The sequence below is a fragment of the Bubalus bubalis genome, chromosome X (assembly GCF_019923935.1).
Source record: "Bubalus bubalis isolate 160015118507 breed Murrah chromosome X, NDDB_SH_1, whole genome shotgun sequence".
Taxonomy (NCBI): domain Eukaryota; kingdom Metazoa; phylum Chordata; class Mammalia; order Artiodactyla; family Bovidae; genus Bubalus; species Bubalus bubalis.
In genome coordinates this window covers 51712695-51724750 of record NC_059181.1, presented here as the reverse complement: position 1 = coordinate 51724750, position 12056 = coordinate 51712695, and the positions used below count along the sequence as shown (strand labels likewise).

Sequence of the window (12056 nt, the reverse complement as noted above, 5' to 3'; positions counted from 1 at the left end):
TATGTTAAATAAATTACCATATAACCACCTACACCTTGTATTTTCACATTTAAAACTCACAAATAAGGTATTTTCCCCAGATGGAGCAACTGATAGGTTATTAAGTTAACTTGTCCAAAGGAACAGAACTAGTTAAATTGCCAGAAAAACATTTAAAAACCGAGCATTTATTTTGCCTTTCTTATATAAACTATAAATTACCCCAGCCAACATATGAAAACAAAATGAGAGAGTTAAAAACACCATTTTGCAACTCCCAATGAATTAACAAAGAATCTAAGCTTTGGGCAGCAGTGACTGTTAATATGAAATACAGAGGACAGAACATGCTGAACTATACTAAGTATGCAGTCAATAAATTTCAGTCTGTGGGAAATTCTACAGGTCAAATGGCCTGAGTTCTTTAATAGAAAGCATAAAGAAAAAGGAGAAAGAGAAGATACAGATACTTCTTGACAAGACAAACTTGAGTTTTAAAAAAATGGACAAAGTAAATCACACGGTCCAGGGACACACACCTGTATGATTAAAACTATAAAAGAATGCAAAGAAGTGACCACTATGAAGTCAGAATAGCAGTTATTTTCCAGACTGAGGAAGGATGCTGTGATGGGGATGGGCACATGGAGAGGCTTCTATGGGTGAAAGGCAAAATTTTATTTCTTGACTTGGGTGGTAGTAACAAAAGAACTTTAAGATAATTTATTAAACCATAAATTTGTTTTGAGGCGGTTCTCCATATTTGTTTTTTATTTTTCACAATAAAGGGAAAAGACTTTAATCACATTAAAGCTTCTTACATATGCTATTATTCCATTTTGTATGAGTGCCCAGAATAGGCAAATCTAGAGACATAAAATGGAGAAGGCAATGGCACCCCACTCCAGTACTCTTGCCTGGAAAATCCCATGGACAGAGGAGCCTGGTAGGCTGCAGTCCATGGGGTCGCTAGAGTCGGACACGACTGAGCGACTTCACTTTCACTTTTCACTTTCATGCATTGGAGAAGGAAATGGCAACCCACTCCAGTGTTCTTGCCTGGAGAATCCCAGGGACGGGGAAGCCTGGTGGGCTGCAGTCTATGGGGTCGCAGAGAATCAGACAAGACTGAAGTGACTTAGCAGCAGCAGCAGCAGAGACATAAAATAGATTAGTGGTTGCTAAGGAAGGGGAGCCTGGTGGGCTACTGTCCATGGCGTTGCAAAGAGTTGGACATGACTTAGTGACTAAACAACAACATACTTTAAATGGATGAATTATATGGTATGTGAATTATACCTCAATAAAGCTATTAATAAAAGTCTAAGACACCTCAATTAAGTCAAAACACACTTTTAAAACAAAACTGGGCTGGAGCCTGAGAGTCTGCATTTCTGACAAGTTCCCAGATGGTGATGGTGATGCTGATCTGGGGACCACATTTTGAGAACCTCTGCAATGAAGGATTCCAATCTGCTCTAAGCTGAAGGCAATACTAATCAGCACTGAAGAGTCAAGTTTTTTACTCAGGGACTGGGAAATCAGCTCTGAAAAAAAGTTAACACCTGTTGCCAAGCACTGTTCTATTCCATTTGTTCACTAACCATCAATACCACCATCTTCTTGGGAACTTGTCTGAAATGCAAAATATTGCCCCCCACCCCCAGACCTATAGAATCAAAAACTCCGGGGGTGGGGCCCAGCAATCCGTGTTTTAGCAAGCCCTTGAGGTGATTCTGAACCACTGTTCTATGAACTTTATTGCAGTAACTTAGCTAAACTTCAGCTAGTAAGAAATGGAGTCAGAACTTGAATCCAGGAGTCTGGGTTCCTAATCACTGTGCTGAAAGACCTTTCCACCTATTAGAACTCAATCAGCAGAATGCAGTAATAAAAAATTAGTAGTGGAAGTTTAAAAAAAAAAAAAAAGGCAAAGACCAGAAGATGGGAATTTCCTGGTGGTCCAGTGGTTACGAATCTGTACTTTCACTACAAAGGGCCCAGGTTCCCTGGCTAGGGAACTAAGATCCTGTGAGCCTCGTGGTGTGGCCAGGAAAAAAAAAAAAAGACCAGGAGAAATACACCTCTATAAAGACAGGAAAACAAGAAAACAATTGTAGCAAATAAGGTAATCATCAAAGCAATCTTCCAAACGTGTTCCAAAATATAAGCAGCCACAAACTACAATATACCCAAGCATTTCCAGGGCAATTATCTCTGGTACCTAATTACAAGGACTTAAAATCTGTGATATGCTAAAGATGGTACATAAATTCATGGCAATATGTTCATACTTACCAATCTTTAAAATCTAAATTATACTAAAAAGTCATTCCAGAATAATTTGCATCTCTACTCATAGTATCTTTTAGTCACTACTTGAAGATTAATGAAAAGGAGAAACTGCTTCCTCTCACCATCGAAGATGATACAATCAGAATCTTAGAGCTGAAAAACAATTTTCATATTCACCTAGTCCAGTCAGTAATCCAAACTAAATCAATCTACAATATCAATCTCCATTTAAAGAGACATTAATAAGAAGCTGAAAGAAATTCCAATTTTCACATTCTAGAACCAACCTATGTCACCACTGCCAACTTTTCAGGAGAACTAAAGTTGAAAATACTCGAGTTAACAGCTCAAAGAAAACCTACAGTTGTTTTTTACTCAGAGAGAACCACTCCTTCACTAACTAAAAGTATTTCTATAACCAAGCTGGTCAACAAGTACATCAAGTTTTAGCAACTCAACCTCTATGACACATCAAATGAGAGGGCTTCCAAAGAATCTTCTGAGCTGAGTTATCCCAGACATTAACATAGAAACATCTGGCAACCAGTCATTGAGGAAAGGAGTCAGAGAACAATAGAGCAAAACACCCAATTGCTTGTGACTATCAACTTTACAGACAGTGAGCTCGTTGTAAAGTAGCCAAATATTGTTACAGTTACACATCAGATTTTAACAATTTAATCAAACTGCAAGAGAGGTAACATGTAATGTGAAGGGCAAATGTTTTCAAAGCAACCAATTTTAGCATTTCAGAAATACTTTGACTCCATGGTTGAAAACACACAAAAGGAGGTAAAAGAAACAGAATTTCTATTGTAAACTTGTAACTCTGGAAACAATTCAAATATCTAAATGCCTACTGTGTGCAAAGCTCTGTCCACAAAATCTAGTTATCCTAGTTTCACAAACTCAGGATTAAAAGGTTTAAGGGATATTGTTCAAACTTCTTAGCTACAGAAAACTCAGAACAAGGGTAAATATTTAATCACTATATACAATGTGCTCAAATTATTTTGTTGAACAAATGGATTTCACTGTAATTCCCCAAAAATCACTTCTTTGATACTTAGTTACAACTAAGGATCTGATTTCTCCATTAATGAACAAAGAACCAAAAAGCCTGAACTCATGAACCACAGCACCAGTGATTCACAATTATATTTCATCTCAATATCTCAGAAAACCTTTTCTGTCCCTTCAACTTGTAACTGCACTCGTTTTAAAGGTAAGCACAAGTGGCCTTGCTCTTCCCGGACATGTGCTTAAGTCAAAGGCTGGCTGGAACATTCTAGTTTCCATTCCTTTCCAAGTTCCATTCTCAGGTTTTGACCATGGAAGGGACATTTCGTAGATTTTATGATGGCCAATGCAGAACAAGGAAAGACATGAACAGTTTAAAGGCCTCTATGCTGGGGGAACAGCATTTCCAGAAGGAATAAAATGAAAAAAAAAATAACAGGAAAACTACAGCTGTGTATAACAGCTGAAAAATCAGGATGTTAGTGGAAGCTCTCAAAAATCGTTTAGTATTGCCACTTCAAAAACTATTACAGCCAGAGGAACTAATTACTAAGTCTTAATAGCTTAGAAGTTATGGGTCAGAGCAGCTGAGATACTAACATCAAAGTAATAAGTAGCAACATTGTAAGATAGTATACAGATAACTAAACCACCTAAGGAAATTGAAACCATGATGAAAAACCCTAAAGGCACAATCAGGTCATTATCTAGGAAACATTAGCTTCTTCCACAAGGAAGCCTACTTTTCACATGGAGCAGAAAGCAGGGCCAAGACATGGAACTGAAGTCAGATATCAATTAAATCAGACTCTGCCACAGAAAAAGGAATCCATGACTAGTTATTTTGGGAGAGTGCCTAGGCCAGCAGTATCAACTCCAACTGGGATACAGGAGATTACTGCCATTGTTCCATTATAATGGGGTCCTCCTGGGTCTTTAACCTAGTAAGAATGGGTCAGATACCACCGAGGATGTAATCACCAAATGCGGTGGGAAACTCTACAGGACAATTTCTTCAACAAATAAATGGGAAGGAAAAGAAAAGGGAGGGAACATGCAGACTAAAATAGATTTAAGAGATATATCAATCATCCTTTGTGACAAAAGGACTTTCTTTGGATCCTGATTCAAACAAACTAAAATTTGAACACTAGCTTCATATTTGACATTTTAGAAAATCAGGTAACTTTTGAGTTGTGGTAATGCTTTTGAAGTTAGGTTTAAAAGAGCCTTTTACGTTTTAAATATAGTCCATGGAAGTCTCTAGGCCAGAATACTGGAATGAGTAGTCTTTCCCTTCTCCAGGGGATCTTTCCAACCCAGGGATCGAACCCAGGTCTCCCACAGTGCAGGCAGGTTCTTTATCAGCTGAGCCACAAGGGATGCCCAAGAATACTGGAGTGGGTAGCCCGATGCCTTCTGTAGCGGATCTTCCCAACCCAGGAACTGAACGGGGGTGGGGGCTGGTCGCTAACAACTGAGATATCAGTGAAGCCCTTAAATACAAATATTTTGCAAATAAAAAGAAAACAACAGCAGGGATTTATTTCAAAGTAATCTAGGGGATAGGCAGTAAGGGGCCACAGTGGGTAGAAGTATAGATGAAAAAGAATGGCTGCAAGTTGGTAACTGTTAAAGCCAGTAATGGGGGATCATTATATTATCCAGTTTTTCTATGTTCGAAAAATTCCAAAAAGAATTGGCTAGATGTAATAACCTGCAATTTTATTTTTGAATGATGCTTAGGGTGATTTAAAAAAATCATTTACAGATAGAATTCATTTAAACTTTAATTTAGTAATGAGATTCGCTTAAACACAAGAAACAGCCAGTAGTACCACATCAGATCCAGACAATGGAAGAAACCAAAGTAGCTCAATTGCAGAATGGAAACACATACACCCCAACCATCTCCATTCCAGGAAGTAAAACACAAACATTACCCACAAAGATCCACAAAAACTAACCTAAAATCACAGCCAATCATACTCATCCTGGTGGGAAATCCCAACACTGCTCCAACAGCTTCCTGAACCTTCCTGACCAAGTTGGTCTGCTGGTTCCTCTGGAGTGCTAACCCACTCAGGTCAGACTACCGGAGGACCTACAAAAAAAAAAACAAAAAAACAAAAACAGAGGGAGAGATACACAACATTTATTAGGGTGTGAGGGAGCTAACCATTATATCAATGTTCAAACATAATCACAGTTATTACCTCTTAAGCAACAGCTCACACATCAAGTTGCATTTTTTAGGAACTGCTTTGAGGAGCAACAATTCAGAACCAAAGTTAAAGCAATTCTTCTAATCTGGTATTTAGACGGCACTCCTGAAAAAACTCTGCTCTCAATTCAAATGAAAGCACAGGGGATACTGATTATTTTACAGACAATTTTCTATCTTTGCTGAGAACTGACATTAAGACAATTTTAAACTTTTTGTGAAAAACATTGCACACATAAATTATTTTTCACCTTTACACATGCTTTTTGGCCATACTGGGAGACAAATGATAAACACCCTGGAAACTCAGGTTGAACTTTGTCACTGAATGTTAAGCAAAGTTTTTAACTGGTATTGCCACTCCTTCCTCTCTTCTCAGAGATCAACCTAGAATAAATTAAACCTTTTAGGTCACACCTAGATTATCATTCCCATATTTATTCTAGTTCTAAATGACAAAAGTAAAATTGAGGTTTAATTTCTGATCACTGCTAGACTCACTGTGTGTGAAAGTCACTCAGTTGTATCCAACTCTTTGTGACCCCATAAACTATAGCCCATGGAATTCTCCAGGCCAGAATACTGGAGTGGGTAGCTTTTCCCTTCTCCAGGGGATCTTTCCAACCCAGGGATCGAACCCAGGTCTCCCACGTTGCAGGCACCCGTTGCAGGCACCACGTTGCAGGCACTCTTTACCAGCTGAGCCACAAGGTAAGCCCAAGAACACTGGAGTGGGTAGCCTATCCCTTCTCCAATGGATCTTCCACATTCAGGAACCGAACGGGGGTCTCCTACATGGCAGGTGGATTCTTTACCAACTGAGCTATCAGGGAAGCCCCAGACCCAAGAACAATGGGTTCTTCACATTCTTGTCCTCCAATGAAAAACGGGGAAAATTAAATGACTTCCAAAGCACTTCAAACTAAATAAAGCACCTACTAAAGCACAAAACCAGTGTCTGTGTATAGTTAATTACTAGATGGTTACCTATGGTAAAATTTTAATACTATGTAAACTTTTCACCATCATATTTCAAACCCCATTATCCATCCAAGGTAATTAGTAAAAAGCACTTATTTTAATACTGGCCTAATTAAAATATAAACAATAAGGAAAACTACATTCAAATTGAATATAGTCACTTCTATTTAGTGTTGGAAAATATAATCCAGCAAACACACAACAGAAGGTAGTGTATTAAAGAACTGTCAGCAATTCACTTTGGAAAAGAAGCTTGGTACCCCAAACTTTTCTAAACCCTTTCAGATAGGAATTATCCTGCTCAGGTAAGGTCAAATAACAGATCCCTACTCTGATAAGGGAATGGCAACCCACTCCAGTATTCTTGTCTGGAGAATCCCATGGACAAAGGAGCCTGGCAGGCTACAGTCCATGGGGTCACAAGAGTAGGACACGACTTAGTGACCAAACCACCACCACCACTCTGATCTGAAGGACCAAAGAAAGGAGGTAGAGGAAAAGCATTTGAACACTTAAAAACTAGCTAGCAGAAGTTCTCTGTTACTGTGAAAAGTACAGCACCAAATTTCATTACTTTCATAGAGTGAATGACAGGACAGACTACCTTTGAAGGAGTGCAAGAAGGGAGTAGGCAAGGGATGAAACATCCCTTTCAAAAGGTAGAACACTTGGGTGTGGTTCTTGACAGGAACATTATGGCTGTTGGTCACTCCAGGATGGTGATTCTGCACTAAAATTCCTAGACTAGAAGGTCAACTTAAGTGGGAATCACATTCAAACATAATAAACCATTGGAGATAAAAAGCTTGGCCTACAAGGAGGGAAAAATACACAAAAATGATAGGACTGGCCTACCAATATACCAAAAATAAACAGTTCTAGAAATATACTAAATTAACAGTTAACTGTTTCTTTAAACAAAAGCCTCTTCTTTCCCAGGTCATAAAACTACCATATGAAACAGATGCATCTGCCAACATATTCTTACACCAAGAAAAAGTTACCACAATTTACTGTATACCTATCATAATCCAGGCACTTTATAAGTTGCTTAATTCTAGCAACTATTAAGAGCTACTATCCCCACTATGCACATGAGAATCTGAAAAGTAATTTCCCCAAGGTCACAAAGTTTGATGTGAACCCAAAGCATACAATATTTCTACCATACCAGGCTGCTTCCCTTGAGTGGAGAATGTTGCTATCTCCTCAATACAGGCAACACTGGGGCTAAAAGAAAACAATGTTGGACATGTAATCTAAAAAGGAAACAAATGATAGGGAATTGTTTACAGTAACTGTGGAATGGGATGGGAGTAGAATGGGGCAATGATTGTCAAGAGATAATCTGTCAAAGCTATTTTATTTTCTAGCACATGGAGGTGGGTAAATGCTGTGGAGCCTAACAAGAGGCTACTTTCTCCCTAGAGGATTCAGCTCCCAGGAAAACAGCATGGGGTGGGGTATGGAAATAGAAGGATTAAGAAATCCTTAATGATTACATGAGAAACATGTAAGAGGTGGTTAGCAGCAAAGAGATGTCCAGACCAAAAGGCCACAGAAACTCAAGAGCAAGACAGGGAAAAGAGGTGGTTCCCAAGTTTGCAAAGGGGATGGCGGGTGAGAAAGGGCAAAAAGTTGGTTTACTGGAGGGTTATTCTCTACAGTCTCTTTAAAAGTTTTCTTATCCCTTTTTTGAGGGGAGTGAGTGTTATGATTGGGGGGGGGGGAGTCTAACGGCCCCGAAAACTAAGAAATCACGAAGACAGCAATGATCCAACCATCAACCCAATTCATTGTTCCACCTAAGAATGGTTGAGCAGCAGAGTTGGGAAAAATGAGTGCCCTGTGCTCCGATCAGGGTCATACAAACGTGAAAGCTACTATGATTCTATCCACAAAGATGGAATAAATACAGGGAACAGGAAAGGGTCTCTGGTCAACATCTGTGCCAAGGGGACCGATGGAAGGGGGAGGGCGGGACAGGTTAGGGGACCTGGGCTAAGCCCTGCTTTAGCAGGACCGGGGAGGGGGTGACAGGGAAAAGCTTTGCCTTTCCCTCTTAAATACGAGCCTCAAATATCCATGTAGAACAGAAAAATTCAATGGGTCGGTGGACTTAGGGGGGAATGGGGAAAGAATGTCAGAGGGATCAAAGCTTGACCTCCTATACCTTAGTTCAAAGACCATGGGGGTTGAGGAAGTAGAGCCTACCTCAAGTAAAACGAGAGGATTCATTTGTCCCCCCTTTTCCGAAGGAGCGGAAAATCGGGTCCACCAAAAGGTAGTGGGAGGAAACCAATAGTCCTTGGATGGTCCCCTCTCCCTCACTGCCCAATCTCTAACTCCCAACCTTACTCCCCAACGAACTCTAGGACTCCTACCCCCCATCATTCCCAATCCGCCCACTGCAGCGGCGACAACGGAGGCGTTGACCGATTGGTGGGGTAAAGGCGGGCCCACACGAGGCTGAGGCCCGTGAAATGGTGACGCCTCAACCTACTAGAGAGGGGGTGGTCTTCACCTCGGGTTTGGCTTATTGGCACCTCGTCTTTTCGCCAATCGTCACCTGCTTAACGTCGGGAACCTGAGAAGCGTCACAAACGCCGAGGGCCAACTCTTCACTCCCGGGTCCTGGCCGGACAGACATCAGCTTCCGCCGCCATCTTAACAGCAAGCAGACCGACCCTAGTCACTGCCCCCGCCCCCCACCCCGAGCCACCTCCGCCACCGCCAACGGATCCCACGAGGACGTAACCGCGCTCCCGCGAGAACTCACCAACTAGGTACAGCACGAGCCGAAGACGCTGCCGCCGCCTTCGCGGCTACTGCAGTCTGTAGCCGAACCACGGCCGCCTCCGCGCGATCCCGCGATAACCTCGACCCGACGGGAACAGCCAGAGCCCAGCCCTTCCCAGACCCCTCCTCCCACCAAAACCGAAATCGCTACGGCTCCACTCTCACCCTACGCGAAGCAAAAAGCAAATGACGCACAACCACACGAAGAACCGAGGGGCGGAGCCAACCTGCCGCCACCGTCTCCCGCATGCGTCTTAAGAACTATCGCGATAGTACGTTTCCGTCTCTGCGAGACCTTCGAATTCACCGCAGGATGCTGCCCGCGCCTCGCCTTTAGGAAACCCGAGATCTCGCGAGACTTAGGGAACTCTCCTAAAAAGGAGAGAGGCGGAGCTCCATGAAAATGACTGAGAGTTTTCAGGGGAAGGGAGGAACCTCCCGTCCTGCAGGGATCTCGCCTACCACGAGGTTTCCGACCCACTGCGGAGCTGGCTGCCAAACCTCGCGATGACACAGCTCAGCGCCAAATCTCGGCCATGTCCTGAAAACTGCCTCCGCCCCCGATCTAAGGTGTCTAGAGCCTAGTGCTTGAGGAAAATTTAAAAAGTCAACCTGTTTATTTTCACGCTTCCGAGCAGAGCTGTACCAATTACCAACTCCATTCTGGAAGAGGAGCAATAGATCTATTGTTACCTGCCTCCACGAATCACCTATTATTTTGGACTAACATAAAAGACGTTCAGTCTCACAATAAGCACGCAAATGCAAATGCAAACAATGACATAACATTTTTTGCCCATTAGATAAGAAAAAAAAAATTTAAGACAGATAATATTCAGACTCTTTCCCTCGCCGCACTGCAGGCTACTGAATCCATCTTAATTTAACTAAAAGCTCATATCGTTAGTTCTAGCTCCAAAGCCACAAATTTTAACTCCAGAGGCTTTACCTTGGCATAGCCAAAAGATCCAATAAAGTGCTTTTCTCCAAACAAAGAGGTCTGCCCTCTGGAAAATTCAAGCTTCCAAGGGGGAGTTGGCGGGGAGTGGTGGTTGGGGGGGGGGGGTGGAGTGCGTGCTTGAAGCTTTTAATATGGCAGTTTTTCCACGTCTAGCCAACAATGTTTCTCCAATAAATCTTGGAATCCAATTTGGCTCGATTTGTGGGCTTTCCTATTGTAATATATTATTCTGTCTATTCTAACTTATACATTGTTTCTTTAGAATACATTTGAACAGCTGGTAGTACAAATACCCCATCCTTATCTTTAAAATATTTTCTCCGTTATTCTTAGCAATCTTTTTTTCCGGATGAACTTTAGAATCATATTAAATTCCAAACACTTCGTATATTTATTGAAATTGCATGAATCGTATAAATCAACACAGGAAAAAAGGACATCACTACAAAACTGAGCCTTCTTATCCAGAAGCATGGTATCCCCTTTTCCATGTATGCAAATGTTCTTTTATTACATTCCTCAATAAAGTTTTGTAGTTTACTTCTAGGTATTTTTACTCGTTTTTCTTGCTATTGCGAATGGGCCGTATTAAATTTCCAAAATGCTTACTGTTTACAGACTATTGATATTTAGTTTTGTAATCGGATAAATAAAAATATGTTCAACTTCACTAGTAATCAGGGAAATGCAAGTAAAAACAATGACATAACATTTTTTGTCCTTGAAATTAACCAAAATTACAAAGATTGATGATAATTCGTGTTGGCACAACTGTGGAAAAATGGGCACTCTCGCATAACATTGAACAGTGTAAATTAGTATAGCCTTTTGGAAAGAGACAATTTGGACGGATCTATTAAAATTCAAAACGCATATACATTTTGACCCAGCGATTACTCTTCTAAGAATTTGTCCTACAAAAATACTCATACATGAAATATATGTACACACACACACACACAAGCCCATTCATTATAGCATTGCTTGCAATAGCCCCTTCCCTCCCCCAAAAGGGAAACAAGCCAATGTACATCAATCGGGAAATGGTTAAATAAACTGTAGTACAATCATACAATGCAGCTGTTTATAAATAAGATAAATTTAAATTCCCTGATATAGGAAGATCTACAAGACATATTGTTAAGTTTTTAAGAAGCAATTACCCGAAATGAATATGTGTGTGTGTGTGTAGTGCCATTTAGATACCAAAACCTACATGTACGACGCCTAGTAGTTACCCGCGAAGCCTGCCTGCCAGCCCCTCACCTTCCCCCTCCTCTGAGGCCGCGTTCCTCGAACCCCTGGGAGAAATGCCGAAGACCCGGTCTTTACTCCCTCTCTAGGGCCACTTGGCCACGACTAATGCCGGTACCTCGCATCCCCACTGTCGGCCACTCTCTCGCTGCACTGCCGGCCGCTGCCGGGCTGCCCCCGAGGATGCGGCGAGCTCTCACCACAGGCGCCGGCCGAGGCCTGGGGGAGGGGAGAGAAGGCGGGGTTGAGGGAGGGCTGAGGCAGGCCGCCGGGCCCCTTCATCAGCCTCTCCCAGGCTCCCCGAGGCCGCCACCTCCGCTCTTCGGCGCAGGGTCCCGTGGGAACAACCCCAGCGAGAAGCCTAGGACTGCCGCGAGAGCAGAGCCCGCCCCCCAACCCGGAGGAAGATGCTCACCTCCGCGGCACTAGCTCCGCGGGGCCCGCAGGAGCGTGCCGTGTCCGCGGCCCTGTTTCAGACCTGCTCCCCTCGCTTACCCTCCGCGGAAAACCTCCCCCTCCGCCTCTCCTCTCACTAGGTCTAAG

At 42.2% G+C, this 12056-nt stretch overlaps 1 protein-coding gene across 25 annotated transcripts in view; it reads right to left on the bottom strand.

Annotated features, from left to right (window-relative positions):
- The window catches only part of HUWE1 (HECT, UBA and WWE domain containing E3 ubiquitin protein ligase 1), a 157410-nt gene extending 145354 nt beyond the window's left edge, over positions 1 to 12056 (bottom strand). For 6 of the 25 annotated variants that reach the window (XM_044936853.1, XM_044936850.1, XM_044936849.1 and 3 more), the window contains exons 1-3: positions 5770 to 7288; positions 5511 to 5635; positions 5262 to 5398 (exon numbers count right to left, since the gene is read on the bottom strand). The gene's annotated coding sequence lies outside the window, so the exon portion shown is untranslated. Of the gene's footprint in view, positions 1 to 5261; positions 5399 to 5510; positions 5636 to 5769; positions 7623 to 7670; positions 7730 to 9023; positions 9166 to 9278; positions 9491 to 11525; positions 11733 to 11928 lie in introns of those variants that run through there. The other 19 variants (XM_044936854.1, XM_044936858.1, XM_044936856.1 and 16 more) reach the window with 16 other exon arrangements.